Source organism: Lepisma saccharinum, chromosome 13 (genome assembly GCF_977018435.1).
Source record: "Lepisma saccharinum chromosome 13, izLepSacc3.1, whole genome shotgun sequence".
In the NCBI taxonomy this organism is placed as follows: domain Eukaryota; kingdom Metazoa; phylum Arthropoda; class Insecta; order Zygentoma; family Lepismatidae; genus Lepisma; species Lepisma saccharinum.
The window spans coordinates 75001854-75015273 of record NC_139241.1 but is presented as its reverse complement, the minus strand read 5'-3'; the positions used below and the strand labels follow the sequence as shown (position 1 = coordinate 75015273).

The window sequence follows — 13420 nt, the reverse complement described above, 5'->3', positions numbered from 1 at the left end:
CTGTACAAGATCAAATTCAAGGAGGAACAACAAACTCTTGATGGGACTTACTCTTCTCTACATAGCGTAACGAGCTGTAAAGTTCGTGGGATCTTACGAGTACCTAGAATGTTAACCAATTAATCAATGGGTGATGTAAATTACTCATCATTCATCCTCTGATGAGAGCACTCGTCATTGGCATGACGAGTTAACACTTGGCAATGCGAAAGGTACAAAATCACACTAAGGAACTAAACTGCAGAAAAGACAATGGTCACTTGTTGGGTTTTGTGAACCGTTGAACCTGAATCATGGCTGGGTGTTAGGATAATTACCTGTCTATCTGAAGAATTAGGCTGAATAGAATATACGAAGTCCTCTGTTGGCTTCTCAGTTTGTCGACCAGAGCGTCGTCTCACTTCTGACCCACTGCTCTCCTGACCACTTCTCCCTTCTCAACTCCAATCCAAAAGTCAGTCCCCTCTCAGCTTGTCTCACCTCTATATCACTAGGCCATCGAGCTCTTCCTCTATGCCGAATCGTGTTTTTTAATTGCCACCATGCAAACCGCTGACTTTATAACCAGAAGAAATTACCTGTTTCCTGAATGCTCAGGAGGTTTGCATGGCACAACACTGTGCATTGATAACATGCCTCAGAGGCTGAGACAACTGAGAAAAACAAGTGAATGCCCTGGTCAACGTGAAGCATTCAGAGAGACTTTATAAAATAAACATATAATCTTAGGGATTGATACGATAGCCCGTGCTCAGATTCACACACTTTGTGTAGAAGTCTGCAAACCGGGGTTGAAATAAAGTTTCACTGATGGCATTGTTTGTCCGTGTCAAGAGCACCTACTGTCAGTGGGTGCCAAATCTGGCGAATAGGAGAGATAAGTCGAAATGCCAGAGCCCAGTTCGACTCCTTCCACAACTGCGGCATGAGCATAATGTGCTGGCACATTTTCTTCCAGCACGCAGTTTTCCCGGCAATATTTTCTTCAACTTGTTCAGGAGATTGAAGTAGCAACTGCTGGTAATGTTACGGCCATGCAGAAGGTAACGACTGAACGTGCCGTTGCGAGGGTCCTTCGAAAGGACAAGCAATGGGCTATTCGAGACCTTAGAGGACAATTCTTTTCCTCTCATCACCTGAAATACCTGCTCGTGTCGGTTCCCTTCTCCCTTCCGCTGAGAACAGCACGTGCTATCTCCAGTGCCCCTCTTAGTAGGTGGAATCACTCGCATGATGGCTGCTAACGTCTTCCAGCAGAATACAGACTACCGAATGGCGGGAGCGGTACCATGATAAACCTTCTCAAGTAGCACAAACACACAGCGATAAACACGAGACATTTTGTCCATTCAGCCGACCTCCGTGGCGGAGTGGTTGGCACATCGCGCTACAACGCCAGGGGTCCCGGGTTCGAATTCTGGCGTGGACGTTTGTGAGTGTCCATTCATCACATCATCACTCATCCCCCATCTTCGGAAATTAGCCAAATGTGGCACAAAATGCGAAGGAAAATAACACAAATCGAATCATCACTCATCCTTACCTTCGCGATTAGCCATGGTAGGCAAAAAAGCAAAGCAAAATAAACCCAGTCAATCAATAATCGAACTAATGTTATTTAATAGGACTTAGCCTCTTACCGATTTCCACCAATACTGATACCGATGCTTGAAAATTGTAACAATTAATTAATTTCTTCAAAATATTGATTAACATTAGTTGGTGAAGCCTCAAATTACCAGAATTTTGCTTTGAAATATTCTAAAAATTACATCAGAAATTTAAAAAATCTTATGCAATCACAAAATAGATTTTTCACATAATATTGGTGCGAACGATCGAAAGCCGAAAAAAGTATCAGCCCATATCGGTAATAAAATCAAACCGATACTTTCCGCTACCGATACATCGGCATCGGTATCGACTCAACCCTACTATTTATGATTATCCCATAAACTATTTATTAATATTTGAAGGGCATATAAAGTTAATAAATAGAAAGTTATTTAGCTACGAGTAAAATCGTTGAAATCGGAGCATCCATCTACTTTTTAAAAAAAAATTAGGGAACCGCCATTTCACGAAGGTTGAGAACCACTGGTCTAGAAAAACTTTAAAACAGTGGCTATGAATGATTTTCGCTGGCATTTTTCGCTACAAAGAGAGATTATTTTAGTAACACTATAAAATAGTGTAAAGGACCAAAATGTGATTAATGAATGTATTGCTCTAAAAATAATTTTCTGACAGGAATCGACGTTTTTCGATGTTATAGCGAATGATATAGTCAACTGGAGGTGGTTGACTACCCAAGTGATACTCGTCACGTTTGGTTGAGTCTTTTGTCTGTTCAAGTATTTTTATGTCGTCTGGTTGGTTCTGACAGCCACTGACTAATTTACATAGCTTTTTTAAATAACAACGCTCCATTTTTTTTCATAATATTTGCTTCCGTTTGCCGTTTGAAAAGTTCTTTTCATTTCCACTTGAGTTGCGCAACCCGCTATGCAAATCTCAAGGTTGGTGCCGTGGGAACTGGTTTTTATCAATACATCTTTTCTTGAAGATGTTTTGCGATTTTGTCCTTTACGCGGCGATGGGGTTGTTTTCTCGCAGTTTGGAAAAACGCCAGTTGTAAAACTTTTATGAGAAAGTGCAGACATTTGCATAGAAACTGCCATCTTGACTGTTTTCCGCCGGGAGTATTGTTGTGCTTCTGTCCTTTTTGTTTTCGCATGCAACAGAGTCTCTCTGGAGGCCGTTCTCGTACTATCAGCGATGTAAGTGTTCAAGATTAAATCAGGGTGCTGAAAAGGTCACATGATTATTTTCATAAACCTTTCTCCCCCTCCCTACCCCCATGTTGATCTGATGAAGTACTACACACGTCGGAGCTTTTTGGAGTGTAGAGGTGGAGACTGGCTATAGCCTAGGATTTGGATTCTTTTGTAGCCAGCATTTCAGCCACTGGCGTCGTGAAGGTTTTTTTTGGGGGGGGGGGTGGATGACATGGATATCACCAGAATTTTTTATAGGTGGTCAGATTATTGATAAAACTTTGAATAGTAGATGTTTATGATTATTATGCAGTAATAACTATTATAAACTAAAAAAAAAATCACTTTTATTCTAAATTTATTATTTACTTCTTATTAATATCCTTTGGGACTTTTCTGTCCGATCCACCAGATAAGTGAATATGCAGCACTATTTTGTACAGTTAGTGTACTGAAATGCTTAGACATTCTATTTTGTGATAAAGTTTTAAACATATCCTTCAAAAGAAAAAGCTTTAAAAGTTGGGGTAAATTTTACTCGTGAAACTGTAAATTTTGGAATTGTGAAAACCGTGAAAGCATTTATTGTTTGGATTAAATAGCAGAACATGAAAGCAAACAGAATGCTGTATTTTTTACTTTGACAACGGTGAAAGGTTATAGGCAAAGAAACGGAAAGAGAGAGAAGCTAGGAAAGAAAACAGATGGAGAGGGAAAAGTAGAATATTGAAACAAAGTGGGAGTGAATGGGGAAAAGAGAAAAATATTGAGAGAGAAAGAGAAATGACAGAGGAGAAGGGAAAAGATATTGATTGAGAGGCAAAAAAAAAAAGAAGGAAGAAAGGGAAACGAAAAGGAATAGAGGAAATATTGAGTGGCAAATAGAGGGGAGAAAGAAGAAAAATTAGATACAAAGGGAAGTTAGAAGTGAAGGAAGAAAGGGAAGCAAGAAAAGAGAGAGAAAGAGAAAAATAAGGGACAAAGAAAATGATGAATAGAGAGAGAAATAAAAAAGGGAAAATTGAGAGACAAAGGGAGGAGAAAAGAGAAAAAGATTCAGAAAAAGAGGGAGAATGGAAGATAGGAAGAGATTGAAAAACAAGAAAAGGTAAGAGAAATAATATGTTAACCCAGCTGTTCCCAAAGCGTGCCAGGGCGCCGCGAAATGTTCCAACATTTTCACTGAAATGGTATGATTGTTCCAAATATGTGCTTATTTAGTACTTTTTACACATAAAATGTTTCTGAATTTGAAATATGTGTCTTACTAACTTACTAACCGAGGGTTGCAAGTGTTAGATAGGCCTATATTCTGACTTGTACGCCCTGAAATGAAAAAGTTTGGGAACCCCTGTGTTAATCCCGTGCCGAACCGAGAGCAACTTTTAGACAACCCAAACGTTATAACTTCTACCTCAGAGCATTGATCTTTGTAAATGAATTTGCCGTATATCACAAAACCAACGAAAGTCGATGTGTGTCAACAGCGGGATGTGAATAAGCGTCTGCTTGTTTATTCTGATGATGTCACTGCGTGGGCGATGGACAGAAGCCCCGAAGAAATTGTCCGCTGCGTTCCTCGAGGACAGGGAGAATTCATTTGGATTCTCTCTTACCACGCACAGGATGTCCACGATGCTGGACGTGAGTCATTCATTCCTCAGAAGCACGAAGGACGTTCAACTAAGAAAACTGAGGCACCCATGGTGTCGAATGGATAACGCTCTCGCCTCTGTTGGGAGCAGGCCCGTGTTCGATCCTGCATTAGCTGTGTTGTATGAAGTGTACCGAGACGAGAACAAGACCAGACCCTTGAAAATTTGTCGAGCCGAGATAGAAATCGAGACAAAACCAATACTAAGTGTACGAGAGACTCGATTGGGGATGGCTAACAATTTTCTGGTCTCCATGTACCCGGAACCGGATACCCGAATTTCGGCTGCTGGGACCTGGGTATTTCACGATCCGGATCTGGCCATCCTGCTCTCGTACTCGTTCGGGACTTTGGAAACGAAAAATTTCTATTACTTATTGAGACTTACCAAACGAATATCGACCTGATTATTTAGAGAAATGCCATGTGTGTTGTTTATCGTAATTGAAAAGCTGATCCATTAGCGTGGACGTCGGGAGGGGTGTTGAACCGGTCCGTTGGCCCCCCCTCCCCTCCGCTGGAAATTGGCATCGTTCATTTCAATGGGGCTGTCCATTACCAAACTTTTCCGGTGGCGGCGCCACTCTCGTTACGTCCCTAAATAATTTCGTTCGTCATTTGGTTGCCCTAAGCTTTACATTGGATCTCGATGGGATGGCTATTCAAACGTTATTTTCAATGAAGGTAAGAATTTCTCATGTAAATCGTAAAAATGGGTTTAGCAAAGCTTTAAGATAATGTAGCCAGTCATAAGTTTCCGAAAATTACATTCTCCTGAACCTAAGAATTAATATATTAAAGCGCAACGGAATGTTCGCGAAAACGAGCTAAATATAGTACGTTTATGCACAAAGAACACTAAGCCTGACGTCGTTTGGGTCGTCTCTAGCTGCCATGGGTCGAAAATACAAAAATTTAGATTTTTACACTATGCTTTGCTTTTTTCTGGTTGCGGCGGGTAGGAATCGAAGAAACTACCAACATTATAAAGAAAAATGTATTAAGTGCGTAAGTGCATGATATATATTATTATACACTATGACTGACATTATGCCCTATCCGATAATTTAACATTAACGTATGTTTTCATTGTATTAAACAGATATTCTCCCTTCGTATTTTGGTCCTTCATTTTCTTGGTAACAACGATTTTAAAATTATAATACCTGTAAATAAGATAGCCCTAGAGGTTGCGAGACATGAAACGGAAGGAAAAAAATATGTAATAACTATTCTTGACGATAAATATGTGTATATAAAACAAAGGACCATAATTACTAGCTACTTGGAAAAGTATTATATCACGTGAAAAAAAAGTCAGTCATTTAAAACAACTATAAAAATAAAAGTACAGTCGCGCGGAATTATTATGCATTATTCTTGACCGGATTCTCAACAATAGATCACTTAAATTGTGAAAATTGCAAGCGACGTAAAAACGTGCTGTGCAAATGTTAAGGCTTCTTTGAGTTCCGATCGTCTTTTCAAAAGTCTTACTCTTACAGCACTGATTATTCAACTATCATGTAAAGACATCATTTCTGAGGTTAAGATGATATTAAACGTGCAATTTAATGTAATAGCAGCACGTTCGGCATCAAATTCCCCATGTATTTAAATGGGATAACAATTGCCGATCAAAAGCGTGGGGACACAACAGGGGTGCTGCCACCTGCAATAGTTTGCAGGGGCTGGGCGCTCCAGTGTCTCGTGTATGTAATGATTACGGAAATGATTTTAAGGTGGAAAATTATGGTCGGGAAAGGGGGAAAACAGAGGTTCTGAAAATGTTTTCAAAAAGGTGCTGATCAAATGCCTTTATTCTATGCCCTTTTTTTTCTGCGCCTTCCGTATATAATGCGCGGACCGCATAGAGAACGGTGGTTCTGCCGAATAGATTTTGTTGAAGTTTGTGTTTTCTCTTTTGGACTTTTGGTACACCCTGTATATAGATAGATAACAGAAATAAAATTTAGTTAAGTGATTCAAACAGAATAAGAAAATCGAAAGAACTTGAGTGTAAAATGCAGGAACCAGTTTAACATTCAACCATTTATTTCAGGGAATATAATGCCTCAAAATAGAAATATAGGTTTTGTAAATACTAAGACAGAACACACCAAAAATCGAGGCAGGTTCGGCGGCCTTGATGGTCAAGGGGAATTGTGTAATGCCTAGGGTGACCAGACGTCCTGATTTTCGCAGGACAGTCCTTTTTTTGAGAATCATGTCCTGCGGTCTGCGATACCAGTCCATAAAATCACAAATGTCCTATTTTTCAACAGTGTCCTGCGAAATGTCCTGCAAAACATCCAGACGAATTGTTTACCTCTGTGAACTGTTGGTGCCGTCTAAATTAACAGTATTGTTGGCTTGCATAGAAATTCTTATAGATCTAAAAAAATTTCACGCTCGCTTTGCTCACGACCTTCGTCTTACTATAAAGCTTTGCATGCAGTTTGCTCATGATACTACGATGTGCAAGGTGCCGAGTGATGACTAAAAGTATATGCAGGGGCGCTTTGAAAATAGCCCGATTCTGGGGATTTGCATGTTTGATGCATTGATGAAATTATTACTACAACTACGGCAAGAGACAAATATATTCTCAGTATTGATTAATATGTCAATATTGTTTCACAATGTATGGATGTTATATGATAAGAATGTGAGGAAATACAAAAACAGTAAGAACGAGAGAGAAAGGGAGTTTAATCTGTAAAATTAAAAATATGTGTAAAAGGAGGAACGGAAAAGAGAGAAATGAAAAAGGAAATATATAAGAAGGGAAGACCTCCGTGGCGGAGTGGTTGAACGCTAGGACACCAGGGGTCGAATTCCATCCTGGGCATGGATGTTCTTTGTGAGTGTTCATTCATGAATTTAATCATCAGTCATATTAATTGTTGCAATTAGCCAAAAGTGACAGAAAAGAGACGTTAAATAACAAAAATCAAATCAAATCAAGAAGAAAACAGAGTAAAGAGAACTATGTAATATTTCAGGAGACATGTAAGCTACATGACTTTTTGTTTGCCAAAGAGAGTGGGGGGAGCGGTGCACTTCACCCTGTGCTCTTTTAGATACAACTGCAACCCCCTCCCCCCACCATGGATGTCCTGCTTTTCGTTTCAGAAAATCTGGTCACCCTAGTAATGCCAGCAAAACAAAAACCTATCGGGCTGATTTGAATCTATACAATAATTACGGCATAACATTAGATCGAATGAGCACACGTTTCCACTTCTCCTTTCACTTCTCGATAAAAGTGCGGTCCTTATTGTGACGTTGAACCCTCTGTTGTGCGAAAGTGATGCCATAAAAACCACAACGTTACGTCTCTGGTCGTTTCAGTCGCATTCAATCGGCCTTCCATGTAAATGTATAGCAATATCGTGCTCGCCGGTCCATGCTTGAGTAAAGCGCAGGAAGTCTTCTTAATGAACGTTTTAATTACTTTTCTGTATTACGCTGTTATCGCATAACAAAAGAAGGGGGAGGTTTGTAAACTGTGGTCTTGTAAATGAATTTGCATTCATTGCGCTGCGAGGCGCAGTTGTGTGTTATTTTTCGCCCAAGGATACCGACTGTCCTTGAAAAAGGATTCTCGGCTTGGTGATTGTAATTGGAGGGAAATTTTGAAGCGGTTTGATGTGCAAGAGGGAAAAAAGGGGAAATTTGTAACTGTTTGATGAGGCAAAGGAGTAATTTTTTAGGGCTCGAAATGGAAAATTTCACGCAACAGAACGATTTACTTTTATTAGCAGGATATTGTCTTTTTTTAACTCTTACAACTACAGTGACAATATTCGCGACTAGTGAAATGACATAAGTAAAGGTAAAAGGTACCCCTGTGCGTGTGCACACATCCCGTAAAGGCATATGGGATGAGGTGGAGGTAGAGCTCCACATATTCTTTATCTCGGTCATATTTGGGATGATGTGATCAACATCACACCCGGCCGCCTTTACCCCCCAGGGTTGCCACAATGTCATACAAGGCTGAGTGAGCCTCAGAGCCGCGAAGAAGCAGGGAAATGACTGGAAAAATTCATCATCCAGATCACCTGCCCCGGGATTCGAACCCTGGTCTTAGCCAGATATTCTTCAACTGAGTTACCGCGGCCCGTAGTGAAATGACGTGTGTATTAAAATCAATAATGATAATAATAATAGAATATTGACATAAACATCAAATAGTGCAAAATACATTGGACAAGAGGCTTCTGGAATTTTCTACCTTTTAAAAATTTAAACAGAAGGAAATGGTAAATGGTAATCAGGTCGCCCAAAAGTTTTTTTTTGAAAAACTTAAATGTTAATACTTTTTCTTCATAATACTTATTAAAAAATCAATTTGTGCAAGTGAAATATATTTGCATGTGTTTTTTTGGCGTGTGGTCAAAGTTTGTATTTTTGTTTGAATGACTTGACATTTTACTGTTGGGGTAATCGGGCCAAAAAAGAAGACGACAGAAAAGCACTGAAAAAGTGAAATTCAAGGAAAAAGGCAACGAAGACGCCGTCATACTCTGCTATACCCCCTTGCGGCAACAACATGTATAGGGGAAGTTTATATGAATGCTACAATATGTACTATTAAGAAGTGTTAACAATGTATTACACATTGAAAAGGAAATGTACGGTTCGTTGCCATTTGACGAGAGGAAACGGGAAGGAACCAGATATTCACGAACCGAAACGCCGTTTCGGTCCCCTGCGAACCTTTTTTTTTTTTTTTTTTAACCAAGGCAAAAAATCCCTGCTCGGAATCGAACCCGGATCTCCTCCGCTGGCATTAGACGTCTCACTGACGCGTCTTTGTGTAATAATTAGTAAAACGAGGGAAATTTTCTTAAGAAAAGGGAAATTTTTGCCTCGCGGAGGGAAATTTTAATAAATTACCATCGTTGTTTCCGCCTAACCCCTTCCTTTCCTCTGTTCGTCTCTTGACTGAAGTTGTATTTTTCCTGGTAAGCAAGCAGTTCCGAAGGATTTATCGCTATAGTTGGTATTCCCTGAATATGGATACCACAGTCTAGATTAGCACACAGATAATGTGTGTGTTTCGTAACCTTCAACAAAGGGAGAACAGATTCTCAAGGAAGTCTTGCTGTTTGTAGAATAAAATGAGGGAAGTAAACAGTTGGCCGAAATGAACTGTGGAATGCAATCCCGAGGTGACAGAAAAATCATACTGAGAATTAGGTACTAGGGACTTTCTCGGATGACTGACAAATCATTTATCCCCATGGGCGTCGCCAGAAATTTTTGTAGGGGTTTTTCAGGCAATTGATAAAACTTGAATAGTAGAAATAATAACAATCATAATTATTATTGTAAGGTAATAACTATTGTAAACTAACGAAAACAAATTTTTGTACAAATTATTATTATTATCACTATATCCGTAGGAAGCCTTTTCTACTCCATCCACTAAATAGTGAATATGCAGGACAAGTATTTTTATTATTTATTTACATTTCATACAGTTAGTATTCTGAAATATATAGTTCTTCTATTTTGTTATTAACTTTTACAATCCTCCTTCAAAAAAAAACAACTTTAAAAGTTAGGAGGTAATTTCAGTCGTAGTGTTTATGTTGTGTGCCCTCTCACATAAACTCTTTTTTTTTTAAAAAAAAAAATTGAAGACTAATTAATTAATTAATTAATTCTTTGATTAAAATTGAAGAATATAAAAACATAACCTGGTTCCTGTATTTTACACTAAATTATTTCGATTTACATTTTTTTTACTTCGTTATTCCGTTCGAATAATAACTAACTGAACTTTATTCCTGTTATTAACAGTAAAAGTAACAAGTTATTTTTTTAAAATTAAAATTAACGAAGTGAATTTCCAGGGGGGGATCGGCGGACATTTTCGATCCCCCACGACGCTTATGTTTATCCTCTACTCTCTCATTGCCTTTCGATCATTCCATAACAGAGTTGATATGAACCGAAAGCGAAATGGAAGGAAATAAATGGCGGTTGACAATCGCTTTTCTGCCACTTTGGCTAATCTCGACGATGAAGATTAGTGATGATATGATGAAATTGAAGAAGGAACACTCGCAAAGAATATCCATGCCCAGAACTGGATTCGAACCCGGAACCCTGGCGTCGTAGCGCGTTGGACTAACTTTTCCGCCGCAGAGGTCGGCGACGATCGTGACATTACTCACTCAATATGCAATAATATTCCTAATTTTTATTTGAAGTACAAAACAAATTGTAGCAAACAAAACTGGCAAATGAAAATAATCGTATTAGTTTGTTCTTGTGGCACTGTGAAGAAAAAGAGCTAAGCTAACAATTTTATCGTGAGATAATTTTCTGATGAGACCAAATAGGGGAAACGAATCAGTTCTCAAGTAATTGAGGTTAATGCCGCTATAGTCGAGTTTGAAGAGAGATGAGAGTAAGACAAAATGAATTTGATGGTAGAAGTAACACCAGGAAGAAGATTGTAGCATGGATGAATATCAGGTGGGTGCTGGGCCTGTAGCTAAAGTTATTTACAGGTTTGAGAAAATCAATGATTTTGTCCGTTATTACACTTAATAGAGAATTTAATTTATATATTCCGCAAGAACAATAAGGAGAACCAAGAATTTTGTGAGGGTAATAACAGTTTCTAATTTTTTTAAAAAAAGGTAAAGTGTTCTCCTGTGCATAGCACCACGCCATGAAGGCGTATAGGGGGTGTAGGGGTAACGCCCCACACTTTCTTGATCCGGTCGTGAGTGGGGGTGATGTGATCAGCACCACGCCCCTGATTGGCTTTACCCCCCAGGGTTTCCCCCAGGTACCCATGTTATTCGACGCTGGGTGGGCGCCGGGGCCGCTTCCATCGTTAGAAAAGTTCCCGGATTTGAACCGGCCGGGGATCGAACCCGGGACCTTTAGCATGGTAGTGAGACGCTTTACCGACTGAGCCACCGCTTAGTGCTTCTTTTCATTTCCGATGTGCCATTGGTGATACGTTCATTCAATTTAGTTACAAAAATGGACGTGTTCAATATTAAATTCTTATTTTACATATCGAAGTGGCAATTTTTAATCATATCCAATAACATTGTCTTTTGTTTACTTTTCATTGAATTTTGACGCTGTAGTGATTTTATGTGTCATCACTTCATGATTTCATTTTATAATTAAACGAATAGTGCATATTAACTATATTTGATTGAAATATTTAAAAACAATTTTTATATACTTTGTTTAGAATGTGATTTTCATAAATTTGGATATTTTGAAGTATGTCTGAAGTCTAATAAATATCAGATTAGTAGCGTCCTATAAATCGTACAGAACCAATTATTTTTTTCTGGCGCGCGGGGCCTCGGTCGAATGCCCGACTTGCCCCTCCCTAAGACCGGCTCTGATGGATATGGACGGGAAATATACAGTGCAAATAATCTCCAATATCCGGGACTACTGTCCTGTTTACTCGACCACTCCAACAGCAATGAGCGGAATAAAGCATGGGCAGCACTTAATTAATGGTCTTTCGGGGTGACTTTCAGTGCTGGAAGATCCTTGGGCCGCATCTTACAAATAAACATCTTTATGGCGTCCGACAGTATAAAAGGGGCAATCGTCTCAAGTGGCGCGTGGGTGCTCGAATTACAGTCCGCCATTAGCTTCAGTTAAGAATCAAGAAGCGTTTATCTTCATTTCAGCTCGTGACTCGCCACACTTCTTCCCATCCAGGCATCATTATGAAGCTTGTCTTAGTTTCACAAACATCTAACAGTATTTTGTATGTATTACTTTTATGCCTCGAGGATAATCTTTTAATCCTAGATTTCAAGGGAAATATTATCGCCTTTTCAAAACTTCAAAATTACGTATTAAAGCTTGACAATATTTTGTTAGTTTTTGGTGAGGGATACAAACTTTTCAAAAAGATTTGATGGGCTCAAACACTTCGAGTTATAAGTTCACAAAAATTCTCATAAATCCTACCTTCCATGTATTATGATATTAATGTCCAGCAACAATTCATATTATAATATGAGCGTCATTTACTCGACTATATGTTAGTTTTCGACATTTCGGAGAGTCCATAAATTACTTTTTTTTATATGTATGAAAGTATAAATCAGTTTTCTGTATAGGATTTGGGCTTCTAAATCCAAAAATGACAGTCGAAATTTTGCATTGGTTCTTGCAACACAGTTGCAAGCTTAAAATGGCATAAAATACTAAATTTGATATATTTCCCAACTAAGTATGAATTAAAATTATATTTAGCCTTCTGTTTTAGGCCAATATTAGCAAATTTTTCGACAAAGATTGACGTTTGGTGTTGTGTTGTTGCAATCGCTAATCGTCATAAGCACATACAACATATGTTTGTTTTTTGTTGTTGTTTTTTCGCCGTATAACATGAAAACAAGAATCAATCATGAAAAGTTAATGTCTTTTTCCAATTCAGCACCTTAAAATCTATAAAGAACATTTGTTTTCATTTCTGTAAAAAAAAATCATTGTGTGTCAGTCACTTAGGAAGACGTAGAAATAACTATTCCCAAATATTTAGTGTACAATGTAACACAAATTAATCTTTACTATAACAGTTGCTGCTATTTAAGCCTCCCCGATGGAGTCACATGGTGGTTCACTTTAAACTGTAGGTCCAAGCTCGATTAGCTATATGTGCATACAGTGGACTTAAAAACTCAAAGAACTGTAATTTTAATCACTTTAGATTTTTATAAATCATCTTGAAAACCTCAACTTTTTTCTGGATCATCGAGTAGGTATGTACAGTCACGGACACTTCTGGATTGTAACAAACACATTGACTTTGAATGGGATCATTACAATCCAGAAGTGTCCATGACTGTACAACCTATCCATAGTAAAACGTTTTAGGTACCTGGATATTTTCATACACCATATTAAACCCACAATGTCGAGTCGATATTAAATAATTCACGTCTTAGTACCATTTCTACTTCATATGTATTTTCAA

The 13420-nt window shown here is 38.5% G+C and overlaps 1 protein-coding gene across 1 annotated transcript in view; it reads left to right on the top strand.

The window, feature by feature from the left end:
* The window catches only part of Lerp (lysosomal enzyme receptor protein), a 206492-nt gene that overhangs the window by 65653 nt on the left and 127419 nt on the right, over nt 1-13420 (top strand). The gene's annotated exons all lie outside the window — the stretch shown is intronic.